This window comes from Narcine bancroftii, chromosome 2, assembly GCF_036971445.1.
Source record: "Narcine bancroftii isolate sNarBan1 chromosome 2, sNarBan1.hap1, whole genome shotgun sequence".
Classification (NCBI taxonomy): domain Eukaryota; kingdom Metazoa; phylum Chordata; class Chondrichthyes; order Torpediniformes; family Narcinidae; genus Narcine; species Narcine bancroftii.
The window spans coordinates 317,279,024-317,296,889 of NC_091470.1; the positions used below are offsets into that span (position 1 = coordinate 317,279,024).

Consider the following 17,866-nt stretch of genomic DNA (forward strand, 5'->3'; position numbering starts at 1 on the left):
AATGGGCAAAAAATATGGAACTTCTCAATGATACCCAATGCCAAAGATGAATTAAACCTGATAATCACCCAATCTTTTCAGCTATCTAAACCTACCTTACCCACATGGCGCATCAATACTGATGCAAATTAGCAGATAAACATGCCTTGAATGTTTCTGTTCTGGAATAATTCACAATATTTTGGGATTACTGACAACCTACTGAGAAATGAACAAATAAAAGATATCTGCCCTGGAAAATTGCCTTGATCTCTTGCAAATATTGCCATTCTAAAGGGAGGTCATTTCTTTCTACAGATGCTTGTTGATTTGCTGAGTATCCTCAGACTTTTTAATTATGCATTTGTACATGCTGAAACAGTCATTTAATCAATGGTTTAGATTCACAAACTTTGAAAATGAAACATGAATGCCTTTTCATCAGATTTGAATTGTAGATTTGATTAGTATCATGAAATTACACCAGAATGGCTCTTATATGATGGTGGCCATTTTTCTTCACTGGCTACCCTGAAATTAACTGCTGATCAACTGTCACTGATATCTAATAATAAATATTCATATTGTAGCATCACTGAATGCTGCAAATTTAAGAAATAATTTATAGTTGAATGAGAATTAAGTTAATTATTTATTAGTTTTTAATTGCTTCTCTCAGAGTAATCGCTCATGGCAATAACAAATTCAGATTAAATTTTTGATGATCATTGCATGTTTTACTGACTAATCTTAAATTGGCAGTGAACTAAGAGAAGGAAAGAAGTAACCTTTACCAAGATGTAACAGCTACAAAGAACAAAGTACTTCTATTTTTTTATTCAAACGCAGTGTGACAATTCCTTGGAGCAAAGGAGGTTGCAAAGAGATCTGACGGAGGCATACATGATCAGAGTTAGTTTAACTAAATTGAGAGAAAAGCTGTTCCCATTAATGAAGACCAGAGGACATGTGTTTAAAAGATTGATCATAGTTAAAAAGGAAATGTGAAGAAAAACTTGTTTTTGCTTAGAGAAATTATGATCTGGACCACTCGGCCTGCTAGAAATCAAATCTATCCAGTCTTTTAAAAGGAAATAGAATGGCATTGAAGAGAGAACCATCTACTGCATCCTGGGAAACAGCAAGGGAATGGAATTTGGATATCTTCTGCCCAGAACCACGACAGATTTAATGAGATGAATTCCTTCTTCTTTTGTTATAATTCATTCTATGATTCAAAATGACAGTTTCAAAATCATGAAGGTACAAGTAATATTATAATTGGGTAGCAGTGTGCTTTATATATATATATATATATATATATATATGTAAAAACAAACCTCACTTATTGAAATGTTTGATACAGAAGACATCAATAACTGGTAGTAAATTTAAATGTAATCTTCTAAATGATGAGAGATAACAAATGTATTTCCTCCAATTCAGCCTCTTGAGCCCATTCTATCAGTAGATAGGATCATGGCTGATACACATACATCCCCAGTCATTCCTCATATTTCTTGATTCCTGTACTTATAAACACATTGTTAAATACAGATTAAAAGATAATAATGGATTTAGCATCAATTACATTCGCAGAAGTGAGTTACAAAGTTCTACTGTTTCTGCATATTCAATTTGTTTTTGAGATGATTAATTTTAACCCTGGATTCTCTAACCAGTTGCTCTGTTGCTTCCCTTTAATACCTCAACACAATCACCTTTCACTGATAGATTAAAAGAAACACAACACATTTATTTTGTGGATTGCAAAAGAAACTGAACAAAATGGAGAAAATGTGGAGAGGTTTAGTAAATTTAAGTTCTTAGAAGACATGATCTTGGAGGATCTTTCCTGGACCCCACACACTAATGGCATTGTGAAGAAAGCACATTAGCTCCTTTAAATCCTCAAGAGATTGCAGAGAGTTAGTATGACATCAGAAACCCTGGAAAATTTCTACAGATGTGTGGTGGAAAGTGTGGTGACCAGCTTCATCATGGTCTGGTCTGGGGACACCAATACCCATAAGTGTAAACCCCTCCAAAAGGTAGTGGACACAGCCCAGGACATCACTGGTAAAACCCTCCCCTCCATTGAGAACATCAGCAATTGTCGAGGACCCAGCACATGCTCTGTTCTCACTGCTGCCATCAGGAAAGAAGGGCCACAAGACTCACACCATCAGGTTCAGGAACAGCTGCTATCCCTCCACCATCAGACTCCTCAACAACAATCAGGGACTCATTTAAGGACTCTTATTTTCATACTTTATTGATTTTTTTTCTCCCTGTATTGCAGACAGTTTGTTTACATTTCTTTATTTGTTTATATATAGAGCCTCATCCACAGGAAAAAGAATCTCAGGGTGTATATGTTGCCATGTATGTCATCACCATCGTCGTGAGTGAAGATTTAAGAAGGGGGCTCTCCAAGTCTGGTGCAGGCTTGCTGGTGGCTGACTAGGCCAACGTGGGATGGCCGATGCGGGACAGACATGCCTGGCCACAGCGGCTTCAAGGAAAATTCTGTTCTAGGTTTGGTGCTGCTGTGTCGCAGTTCTTTCTCCATCTCCTTTTGACCTCAAGGCCAGCCCTGCATGATTTCTCCCTGGAGGAGACAGACTGGTGAATAATCTGTTGCCAGGCCATGTGATCAGTGGCTAGAGCAGACCACTGACGAGGGTCAATATGACAGGCAAAAAGGGATTTCTTCAGAGTCCTTGCACCACTGGTCTCTGTCACTGTGGCCAGTGGAGAGTTCACCATACAGCACAATCTTGGGCAGATGATGATCTTCCATCCTAGAGACATGCCCTGCCTAGTGTAGCTATGTCTTCAACAGCATGGTCTTAATGCTGGTATCCTCTGCCTGTTTGAGTTCTTTAACGTTGGTGATGAATTCTCTCAAGTAGATGTTGAGAATGGTGTGGAGGTAGCCTATATGTATGTATGAACTCTGTCAATAGATATGAAACCTAAAAGTATCAGTGCCAATTCTTGGTACAATGAGTATGTTCAGAATTGCTTATGTTAAAAAAATTGGGTTGACATTAAGTAGAGGAGCAATCATTTGGTAAAATCACTTGAAAGTTGGTAACATCTCAAGAAACTACTGCACTTTTTTTTTAACTTGTCTAATTTTTAAAATTTGTATTTGATTCTTTGAAAATGGTTTAAATGTACAAATAGTCCTGGAATATCTCTGAATAAAATCATCCTTTTGAGCAGATTCATTCACTTTTACCTTGATTCACTCTTGTATTATTCATCATGCAGCTTTACAGATTACTGAGCTGGAAAACTGATTAGAGAGGTCAGGATGTAAAGATCTTCTTTGGCTTGGCTTCGCGGACGAAGATTTATGGAGGGGGTAAAAAGTCCACGTCAGCTGCAGGCTCGTTTGTGGCTGACAAGTCCGATGCGGGACAGGCAGACACGATTGCAGCGGTTGCAAGGGAAAATTGGTTGGTTGGGGTTGGGGTTGGGTGTTGGGTTTTTCCTCCTTTGCCTTTTGTCAGTGAGGTGGGCTCTGCGGTCTTCTTCAAAGGAGGTTGCTGCCCGCCAAACTGTGAGGCGCCAAGATGCACGGTTTGAGGCGTTAACAGCCCACTGGCGGTGGTCAATGTGGCAGGCACCAAGAGATTTCTTTAGGCAGTCCTTGTACCTTTTCTTTGGTGCACCTCTGTCACGGTGGCCAGTGGAGAGCTCGCCATATAACACGATCTTGGGAAGGCGATCGTCCTCCATTCTGGAGACGTGACCCATCCAGCGCAGCTGGATCTTCAGCAGCATGGACTCGATGCTGTCGACCTCTGCCATCTCGAGTACTTCGACGTTAGGGGTGTAAGCGCTCCAATGGATGTTGAGGATGGAGCGGAGACAACGCTGGTGGAAGCGTTCTAGGAGCCGTAGGTGGTGCCGGTAGAGGACCCATGATTCGGAGCCGAACAGGAGTGTGGGTATGACAACGGCTCTGTATACGCTTATCTTTGTGAGGTTTTTCAGTTGGTTGTTTTTCCAGACTCTTTTGTGTAGTCTTCCAAAGGCGCTATTTGCCTTGGCGAGTCTGTTGTCTATCTCATTGTCGATCCTTGCATCTGATGAAATGGTGCAGCCAAGATAGGTAAACTGGTTGACCGTTTTGAGTTTTGTGTGCCCGATGGAGATGTGGGGGGGGCTGGTAGTCATGGTGGGGAGCTGGCTGATGGAGGACCTCAGTTTTCTTCAGGCTGACTTCCAGGCCAAACATTTTGGCAGTTTCCGCAAAGCAGGACGTCAAGCGCTGAAGAGCTGGCTCTGAATGGGCAACTAAAGCGGCATCGTCTGCAAAGAGTAGTTCATGGACAAGTTTCTCTTGTGTCTTGGTGTGAGCTTGCAGGCGCCTCAGATTGAAGAGACTGCCATCCGTGCGGTACCGGATAATGCTTGTTTTAAAATGGGTGCTATATTTTATGCTACAGGGGTTATTGATGTTTGGAAATTTCTTCATACTGATGATAAAGAATTCTCCATTTTTCCCAGTGTCCACCATACATATTCTCATATAGATTCTTTCTTATAGACCAACAATTAATTTCTTCTGTGGACTTTTGTTCTTATAAAAGTATACTAATTCCTGACTAATTCCTTATTAATATCCCAGATTTACCTAGAATTTCTAAACAATGACAGATGAATACCCTTTTTATTATTGGACCCTGATTTTTTTTGAAATTTATGAAAGATCATATTTCCTTTTTTTAAAGTATAAACTCCTTGCCAGTGGTTTCCGTTTTAGTAATTTGGGATGCTTTTAAAGCTGATAATCAGAGGTCATATAATTTCATTTTTGGCTAACATTAAAAAGGCTAATATTGAGAGAGATGTCTTGGCCAATCTTTTGAAGTGTATTGATCAACAATATTCTATAACTCCGAAACCTGAGTTTTTCAAAAGAAGGGTCGAACTTAAAACTAAACATGACTCGCTCCTTACCCTAAACTGAGACAAGTTTTAGAGAGTAAATCCAAGTTTTATGTGCATGGTAATTAGGCAGGGAAACTTTTGGCTAGCCAAATTAAAAATCATCTCCAGATAAACGGCTTATCACTGAGATTGTAAAAATTATGGTAAGATTATGTTGAAATAAACAATAATTTTTCTCAATTTTATTCTAAGTTGTACAGTTCAGATTTGATTAAAGATCAAAATTCTTTCAATTCTTGGATAATCTGATTATTCCTTTTATTTCTTCAGAGAATAAATTAAAGGAGGAATCTTGAGCAGGAGATTGCAGTAGCTATGAACACTTTGCAGTCCAGTAAGGTCCCTGGTCCTGATGGCTTCTCAGCAGACTTTTATAAATCATTTTCCCATTTATTGATCCCTCATTTACATTCTGTTTTTACTCAATCCTTAGTTACTGGGAAGTTGCCATAAACTTTTAAGCCTCAGTTTCTCTTATTGCTAAAAAGTGTAAAGACCCACTAGATTGTTCCTCCTACTGACCAATTTCCCTCTTAAATATTGATATGAAGATACTGTAAGATTTTAGCTCATAGATTAGAGAATATCATACCTTTAATCATCTGAAGATCAAACTAGGCTTATTAAAGGATGTTACTTACAATTTAATGTTCTTTACTCTCCCCTAGTTCCGTCCTCTAAATGTGTTATTTCCTTTGGCACTGTAAAAGCTTTTGATAGAGTTGAATGGGAATATTTATTCAGTGTATTGGAGAAATTCAATTTTGGTCCTCAATTCATAAATTGGATTAAACTGCTATATTTATCTCTTACAGCTTCAATCTTTGCTAACTTAATTAAATCTAAATTGTATTGCGGTACCAGACAGGGACATCCTTTAAGTCCATTACTATTTAATTTGGCTTTAGAACTTCTAGCTGTGGCTTTTCAGCAGTCGGCTGATATTTCAGGGATCACAAGAGCAGGAAGTGTTCAGAAGGTGTCTCTCCATGCAAATTATTTTTTGTTGTATATATCGAATCCTGACCAATTGCTTTCATCTATTTATCTCTTCTTCATCAATTTGGGAAATTTTCAGGATATAAATTGAATTTACAAAAGAGTGGGCAGTTCATTTTGGGTTCTTCCTGCTCTTTAGATTCCTCTATTCCATTTAAAATAGCTAAATAAAAATCAGTTTAACTAATATCGATATCACTATTCAACATCGAGTCCACGCTGCTGAAGATCCAGCTGCGCTGGATGGGTCACGTCTCCAGAATGGAGGACCATCGCCTTCCCAAGATCGTGTTATATGGCGAGCTCTCCACTGGCCACCGTGACAGAGGTGCACCAAAGAAAAGGTACAAGGACTGCCTAAAGAAATCTCTTGGTGCCTGCCACATTGACCACCGCCAGTGGGCTGATATCGCCTCAAACCGTGCATCTTGGCGCCTCACAGTTTGGCGGGCAGCAACCTCCTTTGAAGAAGACCGCAGAGCCCACCTCACTGACAAAAGGCAAAGGAGGAAAAACCCAACACCCAACCCCAACCAACCAATTTTCCCCTGAAACCGCTGCAATCGTGTCTGCCTGTCCCGCATCGGACTTGTCAGCCACAAACGAGCCTGCAGCTGACGTGGACTTTTTACCCCCTCCATAAATCTTCGTCCGCGAAGCCAAGCCAAAGATTACTAAGAAATTCAATAATTTGCTTTAAGAAATTGTTTTTTACCTTAATGAGTCATGTTAAGAAACCCTTGGCATGGTGGTCCCCTCTTTCGATGTCATTAATTGGTCATATTAATTTTGTCAAGATCAATATTCTTCCTAATTTTTTTCAAGTTGTGTCTTTTTTTTGTTCACAAATCACTTTTTTATTCTTTGGATTTTATCATAACTTCCTTTATTTGGGGGAAAAAAGTGCCCCAGCCTCAAAAAATTTTTCCTTCAAAATACTAAAAAGAATGGGGGCTTAGCATTATCTAACTTCAGGTTTTATTATTGGGCAGCTAATATTAGATAAATTAATTTTTGGATTCATCACCAGGAAAGTTTAGGTCTTTCAAGATGGAATACTTTAGGAATTAAATTTACCAAAAGTCTTTTGATACTTGAAGCACCTTTACCTCTTCTGGCCTCCAAACTAACTCATAATTTTGTTGTTAGACATATATTGAGAATCTGGTTTCAATTTAGGAAACATTTTGGGTACCATAGATTCTTATTAATTAGTCCTATTTTAGGTAATTTTTTTTACCATTGGTTCAAGAAATCAGTTTCCAACATTGGTCAAATTTAGGTATCCAATCTCTTTCAGATATTTTTAACTGACCAAAATTTTGCCTCTTTTAAATAATTATCCACCAAATTTACAATACCTGGACACCACTTCTTTGTTATTTACAGGTTAGGACTTTATTGAATTCTTAAATTTTGAAGATCCCTGAAAACCTGGAATCTAATATGATAGGGTTATTTATAATTTTCAACCTAATTATAAAGGGGTGGTATCTGGCCTTTATGAATTACTTCTAAATTCTAAGGATTGTTCGCTAGACAGAATTTTTTAAAAATGGGAACAGGAGTTTCAACAGCTGTTTTCTGAAACTACAAGGAATTCTATTTTGAAGTGAATCCATTCATCCTCTCACTAATACAGTTTAAGGTAGTACACTGGGCCCACTATTCCAAAGTACAATTGGCATAATTTTATTCTAAACCCTCTTCTAAATGTGACAAATGTGTAGCTGAAGAAGATACACTGTATCATATATTCTTGTTCTATCCTCCTCTTTCCAATTTTTGGAACATTCCTTGACGTTAGTTTGTAATACTAATTTGACTCCAAATCCTTTTCTCTCTCTTTTTGGAATAGGTGGGCTAACAGGTCTGATACTGAATGCTTCACAATCCCATGTAGTTGCCCTTGCTTCCCTGATCGCTAGAAGGGCCATGTTGATGCTGTCCCTCCCACTCATACTCAATAGTTGTTCAATATGATGGCATGTCTGACCTTGGAAAAAATTAGATGCTCAACTACTAAAATGAATCTTAACTTTGTTTCCTTATGGGGTTCTTTTCTCAATTTTTTTCAAAATTTGTAAGATTAGCTATTTTCTGGTTTATGACCCGATTGGTTATCTTATTTTTTAAAATTATCAGTCGTGGTCTGTTTGTGTTAAGCCAATAGCCTCTTTAGGATGGGGTTAGATAAGTAAAATAGTTCATTGTATTTTTTCCTCACTTCTTTTAATGTAACGTAGGTTACGGTCGGGTCAGATACAGCAATGAGCTCTCTGAACCCTTCTCCATTAACAATGGTGTGAAGCAAGGCTGTGTTCTTGCACCAACCCTCTTTTCAATCTTCTTCAGCATGATGCTGAACCAAGCCATGAAAGACCTCAACAATGAAGACGCTGTTTACATCCGGTATCGCACGGATGGCAGTCTCTTCAATCTGAGGCGCCTGCAAGCTCACACCAAGACACAAGAGCAACTTGTCCGTGAACTACTCTTTGCAGACGATGCCGCTTTAGTTGCCCATTCAGAGCCAGCTCTTCAGCGCTTGACGTCCTGTTTTGCGGAAACTGCCAAAATGTTTAGCCTGGAAGTCAGCCTGAAGAAAACTGAGGTCCTCCATCAGCCAGTTCCCCACCATGACTACCAGCCTCCCCACATCTCCATCGGGCACACAAAACTCAAAACGGTCAACCAGTTTACCTATCTCAGCTGCACCATTTCATCGGATGCAAGGATCGACAACGAGATAGACAACAGACTCGCCAAGGCAAATAGTGCCTTTGGAAGACTACACAAAAGAGTCTGGAAAAACAACCAACTGAAAAACCTCACAAAGATAAGCGTATACAGAGCCGTTGTCATACCCACACTCCTGTTCGGCTCCGAATCATGGGTCCTCTACCGGTATCACCTACGGCTCCTAGAACGCTTCCACCAGTGTTGTCTCTGCTCCATCCTCAACATTCATTGGAGCGCCTTCATCCCTAATGTCGAAGTACTCGAGATGGCAGAGGCCGACAGCATCAAGTCCACGCTACTGAAGATCCAGCTGCGCTGGGTGGGTCACGTCTCCAGAATGGAGGACCATCGCCTTCCCAAGATCATGTTATATGGCGAGCTCTCCACTGGCCACCATGACAGAGGTGCACCAAAGAAGAGGTACAAGGAGTGCCTAAAGAAATCTCTTGGTGCCTGCCACATTGACCACCGCCAGTGGGCTGATATCGCCTCAAACCGTGCATCTTGGCGCCTCACAGTTCGGCGGGCAGCAACCTCTTTTGAAGAAGACCGCAGAGCCCACCTCACTGACAAAAGACAAAGGAGGAAAAATCCAACACCCAACCCCAACCAACCAATTTTCCCCTGCAACCGCTGCAACCGTGTCTGCCTGTCCCGCATCGGACTTGTCAGCCACAAACGAGCCTGCAGCTGACGTGGTCATTTACCCCCTCCATAAATCTTCGTCCGCGAAGCCAAGCCAAAGAAGAAGGTTACAATACCATCTGTATTATTTTATAAGATTTGTTTATATTCTATTTTGGTGTTAAGTATCTATGTAACATTTATATGATGAAACTGATACAAATATTGAAAGAGAAAATGAATGCCATGTCAGGACTAAAATAAATAAATAAATGGATTTCAAATGCTATGACTTTTAACCAGCTGAAAAGCAATCCCAGGACTGGAGGAGACTTTTTTTTCTAAAAATAAGTGTCTTTTGAAAATAAGATGGGAATGAGATTTAATTCTGACTCACTTATTGTGGAAAAAGAACATTAATAGCTTCATCCAGAACAGAATAAATAATGGGAGCAACAGGGAAGAGAAAAGGAACAAAGTTTACAGTTTGGAGGGAAAATGCTGAAATTGATAGCTGGAAAGAACATGGCTTCTTGCTTCTGATGCAGGTCACATGCTAACTTCATGCTGGAATTCATGTGCATTGTTGCAACAATCAACAGTTTGAAACTTGGTGTATAATGGGTTTATTTCTCAGCAGTGGTCCAACATGAGTGACTAGCAATATTTTATGTGAGCCTGTGCAACTTTAAAAATCTGCGTCTCTTAAAGATGTTTCTTGTGGCTACAACAGGTGGTGGCAGAGATAGCGACTACTTTCCATTATAGTCATTTGGATGATAAAAGAATCTTGTTGTCCATGACTCATTCAAACAAATTCATACTAAAATTATGTTGAGTCTTCCAAAGTTTATTAAATGATATTAAACATAGTTAATGTTATTATAAGTTGCTAAATTTTATTACATTGTTAGACAGTCAATAGAAAATGTTGGAAGATTCTATGACCTTCTATACTGTCAATCAAAAGAAACTAAACCACCCTTATCTTCCTAGCAGGCAGTGAAAACTAGTTATGACCCTGAAGCAAAGATGTTGCTAGGAGACAACATAAAACTATGTTAAACAAACCACAGACAAGTGGTGAGCATGAAACACATTTTAACCCTACAATACCAGCCCCTAATTATTATTTTTAAAAATATTAATTAACATCATAAATTAAAAAAAACTCATAGTACATAATAGTATATTGGTTAAATTTGAAAAGAAATTATGTCAATTATCTAAACTTTTTGCCTCTTGTAAAAGAAAGATATTGGTAATCAGTCTGTTCAGAAAGCTGGTTTTAGTCTTGATCTGAACTTGACCTACAAGTCCTCTTTTGTCCTGAATGATATTAACAATCTTCCCCTTCAACCAGGAATATGAGCTGCAGAATTGTCCACGATGATCACAACATCTCTAGGCGTGAAATTGTGCCTGATCTTAGGCTGTTTTTAATCACTCCAGATCAAATCCATTATGAATTGCATTTGCTTCCACCTGCAGTTCCTTCTGGAACTGCCCTGGTGGCATCAAAGGCTTAGTTTTGAGGAGCAAAAGGTGTTTTGGGGTAAGTGCCTCAAGATCATTTGGATATGTTGAAGCCTTAGTGATTGGATGACTATTGAGGAGAAGTATTTACATGCTGACAAACAAGGCATTTTGACATATATTCTTCTGATTGACCCAGTGGCACCAGGAATCCAATATTTTTGGCGTAGATTGGATAACATATGGTTGCGACCACTGGCCCACCTCTTTGTGAATATGCCAAAGAATCAAATCAGAGATGTAAAAATCCTTGGCCAGTATGACAGGATTTTATTTCTTCTGGCATCGCTGCTCCGTTAAGTCATGCCCCCCACCCCCACCCCACAAATGTTAATACACCATTCTCCAGAATGGGGTTGAGTTTATGAATGTAGCTTTTGAAATTTCATCTGCAAATCTCTTCCTCTGGCAAAAGCAGATTATCTCCTTCTCAGCATTAACCAGCTCTTCACAGTGAGACCACTGTTCTCTTGAGTCTCAAGATTTCCTTTCTCCTTTTGTGATAGATCCCTTTGATGCATGTTATCAAGATGAGGCTGAGCAAGAACACCGCTGGTATGTTTTCTCTTTCTGCTACGATACAGAAGCTGTCCTTTAAGTCTGAGCATTCATGTTGTTGGCCTTTTCAAACAATTCCAGGATGAGAAGTAATGGATTAAGTGGGTAACTGGATCCACTTGTTCAGACATTATCTGAACAGCATTTACAGTCATACTCCGATTTCAGGGTTTTCTGGTAAAATTTCTTCTAACTTATCAGGATTTTGAAGCCACTCTTCCCGAAGCTGTGGATGAAACAGAGGACCAGACACCCATATTTCTTTCCTCAGAAAAGACTGGACTTTCAAACCTCGATGAGCCAGGTTGGCAGGATTGTTAACTGCGTTAACATATCTCCATTGTACTGGACATGAGACTTTATCAATTTCAGTGACTGTTATTCTCAAAAGTTCGAACCTTGTGGTTTTATTGTTGATGAATTTGAGCACAGTCAGTCTAAAATATAGAGTCTGTTAGTTTTACCTGCAATTCTCTTTTCATCCTTGTGTTCATTCTGCTCTTCATAGTAGCAGCCATTAACTCAATTTGAGGGATAGTGGCTGGTTTTAATGGAACCACTCTGGCCTTTCCCATTGCAATTCCACAATGGACCTGATCCTGGTTATCATTGCAGGAAAAGATAACTAACAATTCCATAACAGTTTTCACATGCATCAACAAAATAATGTAATTGAGCAGATTTCACAGTTCCAAAATTTGTGGATTTGAAGGATCTGTCAATCTTGAAGTCTTCCAGTTTACAAAGATCCTAAATCCAACATGTCTATTTTTGTACAATGGATTCTGGTACCATGTCATCCCAACCAATCCTTTTCCTGCAGGATCTTCTAGACAGTCAGGACTGCTGGTGCCAATATTCGTAGAGGATCATATCAAACTGACTGTTGACAGAATACCCCTGGTGAGAGATCAGTACTTCAAAATGATTTTGAACTTAAAAATGTCACACTGAACAAACCTTTGTCCACCTAACACCCTCTCCATGGGAAGGTTGTCAAGATCTAAGTCCAAATTCTTCATTTCTTTTTCCCCTTTCTCTTTCAGATAATGGCAGCCAACACATGAGGCTGTTACTTATCCATTTGGTAAGTAGAAAGCCTCCCTTTAAACAGATTGCTTTGCAACTCATGATAAAGAAGCTGCAGAAGGGAGACATTCATCCACGTAGAAGTTATTCATGATGGTGCTTATAGCTTGAAAGCTAAATTGTTTCATATATTCATCAGCACACTTCCTAAGGGAAACATTCGCATAACTTAAAGATGAAGTCACTCCAAATAGATGCATTGTTATTCTGTATTCCACCATGTTCTGCATATCCTTTAAATATCATGTCAGACATGCATTTGGAGTAGTCTGAATGAAAGGAAGAATCTTTCTTTAATCTTCTCCTTAATTCAGTGTATGTTGTCCGACAAAGCTTTATGATCAGGCATGTATATTTCCCTTTTCTTTAAAGATAATCTAATTCAATAATGATCATTAACCAGTTTGGCAGATTTTGACACCAAATCCAAGAAGTGGTCTTCCTTTGAACTTTTCTTGATCATCCCTGAGGCAGCCAGGAAAGTTGGTCTTGAACTGTTGCTCCCATAGCTCTTCCAAGTTTAACAATCAATATCTTGTTAACACTTATAGCTGAGTGGTCCGGAACCTCATTTCTTCCTCTTAATGGTCTATTAATCATCCAACCAAGCATAATTTTGACAGCATAAGGTCCGTTTCCCACACTCCATATTATATCTAGTGGCTCCATAACTTTTGGTACATCTGAACCAATCAGCAACTCTATCCCAGAGTTGATTTCACGTAAACGAACCTTTTAAAAATATGTTCATGGTTCAATGTCATTTTGAAATGGGATGTTTCCTTTATGCACAAGCACACAGTTTTCTGAGTGTATATGCCTGGGAGATTACAAAAATTGTTATTATCCAGTCCAGTGATCGCTAGTCCCAAAACAATGCTGATTTAAAGAATGATTTTAACTTGACTATAGTTCTCAATAGAATTTTTGACCTTCTTCCTTGAAGATTAAGCTACCAAGAATACAACACTGTTTCTTTTGTTGCTGTTTGATTCTTCTTTTCCTGGAAGATGTGTAGCATTTTGGGATGCTTTAGACTGCATATGTCGCAGCTGAATCACTTTTTGCAGTTTTTGCTGATGTGTCCTTTACACAGAAGGTCAAAATATACTCCATTTTCCTTCAGAAAAGAGATTTTCTCACTATGCCTCTTTTCCAACTGTTCACACATTTCCAAAGCATGTATATCTTCACAGAACAAAGATTTCTTCACAGCAGGCAAACTCTAATTTTCCTTATTTAATTATCAATGTTTTTATCTGCACCTGTCTCAGTGGTAGCAAATATACTTTATTTCCAATTTTGGTTGAGGGTGTAATTTGGATCTCTCAACATCTTTGCTCACAGTTTAAGTGTCTTTGATATTTCCATACACTGGATCTGTGACAATGTCCACTTGCCCTTCAATGAATTCCACCAAATCCTTAAAAGTAGTTCTGGTATTCAACAAGTAAACCTCCATAGTTCTCTAATCCAGTCAGATAATGTATTTAAAATGATTTGCATATCAGTAGACATGTCAAGCTCTTGTAGGTAGTTGATCTCAGACATGGCATTGCAACATTTTCTTAGAAAGAGGGTGTAAGGTTGTAGAATTTCATATCATCCTCTTTTATCAGTGACTATGAAAGAGCCTTCTGTGCATAAGCTGTCACAAATTTATGCTTGTTGCCAAAATGGTCCTTTAAGGTAGTATCTCACTGGTGGAGATATCGCCACGTCTGCCGCGACTGATCAGTCGCGGCAACTCGGGCGAGCAAAACATGGTTTGTATTCTCACCAAGTCGACGTCTCCATCAGTCGCGGCGACTAATGTTGCCTGTGACTGGGGAGACGTCTCCGTGACCTCTCCTCAGTCTCCTTGGTCTCCAGCAGGTGGCAGCGACATCGCGGAGAGGTTGCAGAGAGAGGTCCCGGCAACGCTGCGGAGAGATCACGGAGACATCTCCCCAGTCGCGGACAACATTAGTCGCCGTGTCTGATGGAGACGTCGCGGAAATCTGTTCGATTTTCCGGCGACTCCCCGGAGACCCGGCTAGTCTCCAGGAGATGTCGCGGAGATGTCGCCACAACCAGCGGAGACTCGAGTTGCCAGCAGCTCTCCAGGCCAGTGAGACAGACCCTTTAATAAAAACTTAGCCCTTTTGAATCTTTTGTTCGGGGACAATATGATTGCAACTCTTTACAATTTTTTGTGGTTGTCTGCTCATGAACTGTTCCAAACAATATAGATAATCCAATGAGTTTTGACTCTTACTTTCAATACTTTGTTCAAAGTTTCTCATGAATGCTTGGAGCTGAAGTGGGTCACCATTAAAAGTTTGAATCTCTTTTGGGCAGAGAAGAGAGACTGCAACTGAATTAACGATGCAACCATTTCATTTTGCCTTTTTATGCCTGAGCATACCTTATTTTGCTCACCTGGATTTCTGTTACATGACAGGAGGATCAAGTATTCTGTATTGAGGGATTATATTTGGTTTATATCTGTCTTTTGTAGTCATTGTTGGGGTTTGAGGCTTGGCATCACCATGCCTTAATATGATTCATTTGGGTGCATGCAGATCTTGTAACTGTGGCACTGGCTTTTCCTTGGCATTAAATATTTTCTTTTTCTGTTGTCCTTCCTCAAAATATGGAAGAAATTCGCTGTTATAACATAAGAATCTCTAAGAGGGCAGGAGGGGACAAAAAAGGATATGATCTATCTGCAGGGAACTGGGAGATAAATTGCACCAATGAAAACCGAGTGCCCTCTGGTCCATGACAGACTTCAAGACCCACTAGTGTTGCAAGAGGTCGCATGTAGTAGTTTAGGATCTTTGTTGCTGGCCTGGTTGAAGTCTCTGGTGGTGGTGAGGCGTTATCTGGATACGCTGTATGATATCTGTTAATGACTGTGGGTAGATCCTCCAGTGCTAGCTTAATGTCTGCCTGCAGAGGGATGTGTGCATGTGACATTGATTGAAGACATAGGACTTTGTACAGCAATATGAATTACACTCTCTCAGTATCGAGTAGGTTTGTGGCAATAGATGGGACATTTTGCGTGTAATTTCACTGGACCTTAGCATGCCTCCAATATGTGGCAGTTCACAGTGTCATCTACACTCGAGTCACAATAACTGACAGGAACTAATCATTGACAAAATGGTTTATGACTCTTGCACGTAACCAAAGTGAAATGGGCAATGTAGATAGAGTCAAAGCTGTTCTATGACTATAAATGTGGGAGTACAGACCACCGGCAGGCTGAAACAACGACCCCAGTGCCTGGATAGTTGTAGAGAAACCCTGCTGTAATTAGTGAGTGGCTGTCGGGATTCAAGTTTGCTTGCAGGATGCTGGAAAACAGCAGGCTGCCGTATTATATTTATTTATTTATTTAGACACACCGCATGTTAACATGCTCTTTCAGCCCATGAGGCCTGCGCTACCCAATTGGGCTACAATTGTACTACACCCAGTTGGGCTACAAAATGTACCTGGTACATTTTGAAGGGTGGGAGGAAATGTGAGTACCCGGGGGAAACCCATGCAGACAGAGGGAGAATCTACAAACTTCTTATGGACAGTATGGGATTTGAATCCTGGTCCCGATCGCTGGCACTGAAACAGCGTTGCGCTAACCGCTCCGCTAACCATGTAGCTCTTTTCACCACACTTGTCACTAGCTATAAAACCAACAGTTATAGAACAGAAGGAGGAAGATGATGAGAAGGGAGAAAAGGAAAGAAGCAATGTTAATGAAAGCAAGACCAAGGAGCTGGTAATAAACATCAAGAAGAAAGGTGGAGTTCACTCCCCGGTCTGCATCAGTGGTGATAAGTTAGAGATAATAGGCAGTTTTTAAGTTCCTCAGGGTAAAGATCTCCAGTAAATTTTCCTGGTTCACTCAAGTCAAGACAATGACTAAGAAACAGCATCAACACCTCTACTTTCTCAGAAACCTCACGAAATATGGCACGTCACCAGCATCTCTTGCCAACTTCTACAGGTGCACCACTGAAGGCATCCTGTCAGGGTGAATAACTACATGGCATTGCATCTTCAACACCAAAGGCTACAAGGAACTGCAGGGGTCATGAACATGACTCAGGCCCTCACACACACTGCCCCCTCCTCCCTTCCACGGGCTCCACCTACAACTCCTGGTGCCACAAAAATGCAGCCAACACTTGAGACTCATTCCACCCTGACCGCATTCTCTTCACCCCCTCTCCCATCAGAAAGATGATTCAGGAGCCTGAAATTATGCAGCATCTGATTCCATGACAGTTTCTTTCCTGCCCTTATCAGACTCATGAATGAACCTCATAATTGTAAAGCTATGCTGCCTTTGTTCCATAAGAACTGATCACTCTCTGTAACTGAAATTTTGTGTCTCAATTGTTGTATTATATATAAAACATTAAACTGGCCTGCTTGTGAAACAACCTTTGTCACTGGATCTTGGTACATGTGACAATAAACTTGAACTTGAATTTAGCCAGATTATCCCTGTGTGTCTGAGCTGCTCTAGAATGTGACCCTTCAACCTGTATCAGGATGGGAACCACACTTGGCTTTCAGATTTTGGATTTCAGGTTTATTGTCAGATTACATACATGACATCACATACAGCCCTGTGATTCCTTTTCCTGCGGGTGAGGCAGATTACCACTTATTGATGGTGGAAAAAAAGTACATGTAAACAAACTGTGCAATACTGGAAGTTATTGTGGAACAATACTAATCATGTCAACCTCCAAGAGGGAAGTGAATGATACACAAACAACTTCCTGAAGTCTGGCAAGGATTAAACCTAAAACATTAATAAGATAAATAGTTTATTAGAACAGATTTTAGATTAAAACTCTGCCCTCCCATTAACCTATGCACAGTTTCTAGACATACCGTGCAGTAACAGGCCATTTCGGCCCACAAATCTGTACCATCCAACTTACACCCAATTAACCTACATCTGCAGTTTAATTCAAACAGTGGGAAGAAACCAGAGCCCCTGGGGAAAACCCATGCAGACACAGGGAGGACATACAAACTCCTTACGGACAGTGCGTGATTTGACACAGGTCCCGAGGGCTGGCGCTGTTAAAGGTGTGGCACTAAACACTACGCCAACTAAATTTATTTAATTTGGCTTCTGTGCACCATTGGCATTGTTCCAAATTAACAGCATAAAGGTAAATAAATGACATTTCCTGGGAATGAAGATAATAAAATGTATTGCTGATACTCTGTGTATGATTGCATTTCACGCATGATGAGGCTGCAGATGCTGGAACCAACCTGGCCACTTATTCAGCCCAAACTTGATCCATGATTCCTGTTTTGGGATCCTGCCAAATATGAATACAGCACCACAAACAGA

At 40.0% G+C, this 17,866-nt stretch overlaps 1 protein-coding gene and 1 long non-coding RNA gene across 15 annotated transcripts in view; one reads left to right on the forward strand and one right to left on the reverse strand.

The window, feature by feature from the left end:
- dlgap1a (discs, large (Drosophila) homolog-associated protein 1a) overlaps nt 1-17,866 on the reverse strand; it is a 615,703-nt gene that overhangs the window by 285,920 nt on the left and 311,917 nt on the right. For 8 of the 14 annotated variants that reach the window (XM_069921771.1, XM_069921770.1, XM_069921772.1 and 5 more), the window contains one exon: nt 17,785-17,834. The exons of the other annotated variants lie outside the window; for them this stretch is intronic. The gene's annotated coding sequence lies outside the window, so the exon portion shown is untranslated. The remainder of the gene's footprint in view (nt 1-17,784; nt 17,835-17,866) is intronic. 14 annotated transcript variants of the gene reach the window in all.
- On the forward strand, nt 11,321-13,222 carry LOC138752763 (uncharacterized). Its single transcript, XR_011350903.1, has 3 exons — nt 11,321-11,403; nt 12,230-12,309; nt 12,453-13,222. It is a non-coding gene; the product is annotated as an uncharacterized lncRNA (long non-coding RNA).